The sequence below is a fragment of the Mustelus asterias genome, chromosome 2 (assembly GCF_964213995.1).
Source record: "Mustelus asterias chromosome 2, sMusAst1.hap1.1, whole genome shotgun sequence".
Taxonomy (NCBI): domain Eukaryota; kingdom Metazoa; phylum Chordata; class Chondrichthyes; order Carcharhiniformes; family Triakidae; genus Mustelus; species Mustelus asterias.
Genome location: NC_135802.1, coordinates 130,623,883 through 130,629,012, shown reverse-complemented (window position 1 = coordinate 130,629,012; position 5,130 = coordinate 130,623,883).

The following is a 5,130-nucleotide window of genomic DNA, read 5'->3' as shown; positions in this document are numbered from 1 at the left end:
CTCTAACAAGAGAGAATTTAACCATTGCCCCCTCGACATTCATTCAATGACATTACCATCGCTGAATTTCCCCCCTATCAACATCCTGGGGGTTACCATTGAACAGGAACGCAACTGGAATAGCCATAAGAATGTTAAATGGGCTGTATCTTCTGAGCTCATGATGTGGAGATGCCGGCGTTGGACTGGGGTAAACACAGTAAGAAGTTTAACAACACCAGGTTAAAGTCCAACAGGTTTATTTGGTAGCAAAAGCCACACAAGCTTTCGGAGCTGCAAGCCCCTTCTTCAGGTGAGTGGGAATTCTGTTCACAAACAGAGCATATAAAGACACAGACTCAATTTACATGAATAATGGTTGGAATGCGAATACTTACAACTAATCAAGTCTTTAAGAAACGAAACAATGTGAGTGGAGAGAGCATCATGACAGGCTAAAAAGATGTGTATTGTCTCCGGCCTCACCGGAATATTGGGTTCATGTCACACTATTTGTAACTCCCACAGTTGCGTGGACCTGCAGAGTTTCACTGGCTGTCTTGTCTGGAGACAACACACATCTTTTTAGCCTGTCTTGATGCTCTCTCCACTCACATTGTTTCGTTCCTTAAAGACTTGATTAGTTGTAAGTATTCGCATTCCAACCATTATTCATGTAAATTGAGTCTGTGTCTTTATAAGCTCTGTTTGTGAACAGAATTCCCACTCACCTGAAGAAGGGGCTTAGAGCTCCGAAAGCTTGTGTGGCTTTTGCTACCAAATAAACCTGTTGGACTTTAACCTGGTGTTGTTAAACTTCTTCTGAGCTCCCCAGCATTGGATTGAACATACCCTAAAGATACGCTGGGAAACTCTTCTCGAAACTTCACAGGCATCACGGTGGCACAGTGGTTAGCACTGCTGCCTCACAACACCAGAGACCCGGGTTCACAGTGCCACAGTGGTTAGCACTGCTGCCTCACAACACCAGAGACCTGGGTTCACAGTGCCACAGTGGTTAGCACTGCTGCCTCACAGTGTCAGGAACCTGGGTCCCTGGCACTATTCTCCCTCTGTCTGCATGGGTTTCCTTCGGGTGCTCCAGTTTCCTCCCACAGTCCGAAAGACGTGCTGGTTAGGTGCATTGGCCATGCTAAATATCTCCCTCAGTGTACCCCGAACATGTACTGGAGTGTGGGATTTTCACAGTAACTTAATTGTAGTGTTAATGTAAGCTTACTTATGACAATAATAAATAAACTTTAAAAAAAAGACTTTAAACTTTCAATTCCGGTCTCGGGTGACTGTGTGGAGTCTGCATATTCTCCCCATGTTTACATGGAATTCCTCCACGTGCTCTGGTTTCCTCCCACACTCCAAAGATGTGCAGGGTGGGTTGATTGGTGATAATAAAATGTCCCTGAGTCTCGGGTGGATTAACAGGGTGAATACGTGGTGTTATGGGGATTTGGCCTGGGTGGGATTGTTGTCGGTACAGGCTCCAGGAGTCGAATGGCCTTCTTCTGCACTGTCACGATTCTATGGTTCTATGATTCTCAGGTAAGGGTTTGCAGGGCAATTGCCCAGAAGTGCAAACTTCTCCTGAGTGATTGTCCTGCGTTAGAACCATCCGAAAATGCGATTGAAATCACAGACATCAGATGGTTATGTTGTACCTGTTCATTCTCAGATACTTTCAACCAGTTTACTTACTCCAAGGTTTTACCCGGTGCCCTTATTTGCAAGGTGGACAAAGTACAAACACAAGTAAAGATTCAACAAGTTTATTAAATAACACTATTAACCCTTAAATTACCCACATAAAACAAGAGGATACCTCAGCAGATTCAAGTATACTACCCGTAAAGATGGCTTGGTTAAACTGCAGGCCCGATTCTCTGAGTCCCTCTGGTCTGTTGTCACGAAGGTGAGTCTCGATGGCCGCTTCTTCCTTCCTTCCTTCTCTGGTCAGTCTTCCGAATGGTCACGGCCGCCTCCCCTGTCGAGTCTTCGCTCCTGTGTGCCTCTGAGTGTGTCCCTTTATCCCCAGCCTGCTTGCCTTTCCAGAAACTTCTCTGGCTTCTGGCCAATGAGGCCCCAGGAGGGGGTTCCAATACCCAGTGGGTTTCTTGATGTCTGCCTGATAGGACACGAGGGTCCGCCCCCAGGTGTCCATCTCCATGTTGTTAAACTTGTTATCAGGTAAGGTTTCTACAGGATCTCTTGGTGACAGAAAGTCTGCCCCGATCTGGGCTTCTAACAATAGACCGATGCATTTCAATGAGGTGCCATGATCTCCTGCTAAGTCTCAAGTAGAGTGTAACGACCTTTCATGGGTGGTTGATGGGTCAGGCGCAGACACATTTGTGTATTGTACAATTGGCCTGCCTGCGGTGTGACTGTGTTTGATTTCAATGTGCCCAATTCTTTAATTTAGGATATCCAATTTTATCAGCCTTAAAACTAGGCCCTGTTTATATCACCACAGTTATATCTTGGTTACATCAATAGTTACCCAGAAAAAGTTCAAAGAATTAATACTTTTCTTCCCCCCATCCCCCCACCAACACCCTCAACCTTCAACCCTCCAGAGGAACTACAAGCCTCGGGACCCCCCGACAGCCCAAGGGCCACCTCTGATCCGACTCTCTGACCCCTGATCTAGAAGAGTGCTGTCCTACAGGGCGCAAGTTCTCGTTATAAACCAGCTGCTCGCCTCCAGGTTGTGGTATCGGCTGTTCACTTTGACCCCTCCCCCTGGCTTGGTCACCAATATCCAGAAAACCCTCGTCCAGTTCTTCTGGAACAACTGACTGCACTGGGTCTCTGCTGAGGTTCTGCATCTCCCACTTAGGGAGGGCGGACAAGGTCTGGTGTGCCTTCGCACACAGATAGTGACCTCCTGCCTCCAGACCCTGCAGAGATACCTTTATGTCGAGCCTCCTCCACGGTGGTGTGCCCTGGCGACGTATTTCTTCCGCCAGTTGCACAGCCTGAACTATGACGTACAGCTCTTGCATATCAATCTGGGGCATATTCCGACCTCCTTGCAGGCGTTGCCCATCTTTTACCAGGACGTCCTCATGGTCTGGAACACGGTTGCCTCGCGATGCAGCTCTCCCCCGTCAGGAGTAGCGGCTCTCGTGCGAGAACCGCTGCTCAAGAATCCGCTCCTCCAGCCGTACAACTTCAGGTGGCTGGCAGAGAGGAGGGCTGTGGACGCCGGGGTGACCAGGATCGGGGACGTGCTGGATGGCGGAGGAGCGGGCTGGATGAGCCCCCATGTGCTGGCTGAGCGCGCGGGGGTGGCCGTCTGGCGTGTGGCCAAAGCCATCCAAGACCTTAGGCCCCGAATGCACATGCGGTCTCGAGGCGGCGCAGGCATGCGGTGGGATTCCACCCGAGCGATCCCCTGCTCGGACGGAATTTCACATTGGACCAAAACCTTGACCCTCCCCCGGGTCAGGTGCCTCACAGCATATGACGCCTCACGGAAATGTCCTCCGTGTCTTTTTCCACCACACGGAGGCGTTTCCTGTACGGGCTGCTGCTGCACATCTTCCACTATCGCGTCCTCGCTTGTCGCCCGGATACACCTTGGCGGACCTTGTTGCCGCCAGGCGGCGGAAGTCCCCAGTGGAGGTCCCTCTACGGAGGGATCTCCCCCAATTATCTTGGGGACCTAGGGTGGAGGGTGTTGCACTCAGCAGTCCCGTACAACCGTAGGTTCTTTAGGTTCACGGGCTCCCAAGCTTGCCCCTTCTGTGGTTTTGTGGAGTCCATGGACCATGTCTACGTTTTGTGTCTCAGGTTGCACTCCCTTTTTGTTTTTCTCAAAAACCTTTTATTAATGTTTTGTTTGCACTTCAGCCCCACGCTCCTGATCTATGGGCACCTGGTGCGGAGAGGCCTGGTCGGGAGGGCGACCTCCTCATGAACCTGCTCCTGGGCTTGGTGAGGCGAGCTATTGACAGGTCCAGGCAGCGGGCGATTGACGGCGTCGTCCATCTTGACTGTCTGCCCCTCTACCGCGGCTATATCCGCGGCCAGGTGTCTCTGGAGAGGGAGCATGCGGTGTCCATGGGCGCAGTTGACGCCTTCCGCGCCTGCTGGGCACCGCAGGGGCTGGGGTGTATTATCGACCCAGATAATCACCTTTTGATTTAATGTTTTAAGTTTCCATTGTGATTTGATTTTTGGTTCGGGTTGTTCCCCCTTCCTTTTGGGGAGCTGCCCCTTTTACTTTGTCCCTAAGTTAATTTGAGTTAGTTTATTACGTTGGTACCCGAAAGAGCTACCTGATGAGTCCTGACTGATGGTTAAATCAGGGACCCTCATGCTCCCTATTTAAAGCAGGTGTGTCAGACTCCCAGCCTGCATTCAGCAGGGAGCCCCTGTTTGCGTTGGCTGTGTATGCGTATGTGCACAGAGTCTACTGTTTCTGATAACAAGAAAGAAGCTGGGTGGAAGGGCCTTTCGCATCTGTGAAAAGGATTTCACCAGAAAGAAGAAGAAGGAGGAGAAAGGAAGAGCCATCAGTTCCCCTGCACACCCAGCCTTTGGAAGGTGCTCTCTCCTTGGGAGAAGAGAGGGAGAGACAAAGAGAGACTTTCATCTGCAGGACAACACTCTACACGGAGAAGAATATAAATCATCAAAGGACAGAGTTGTTGGGCTGGTGCCCCCAGCCATAAAAGGTCTGTGCCTCAAAAAGAGGGGTGGGGGGGAGGGGGGGGTGAAGAAAACAGAAGATCGTCTTTCCATCTACAGGGGTGGGGGGTGAAGACACCACAGACTTTTCATTGTTGGCTCAAAAGGGCTGAAGATTTAAAGTCCCCCCACCCACTACTGCTGCCCCCAACACCGGCATTCCCCACCCCCCCGCCCTCCTCCTCCTCTACTGACCTGGGGCACAGGCCCACCTCAGTGCCCTGTCTTCGTCCTCCCTCCTGCTCCTCCATCCCCCTCTCTCCCTCTCTGACATCCGAGAGAGAGAGCACCTGGAGCCACACCCACCCCACCCTCCCTCATTCCCTCTCTGTCCCCCAACACCAGGGCAGAGATCCCCCGGCCCCCCCGCCACTATACCCACACTCCCTTCCCTCTTTACCCCCCCCCCTACGCATATCATAAAGGCCAGAGAGGCCCCCC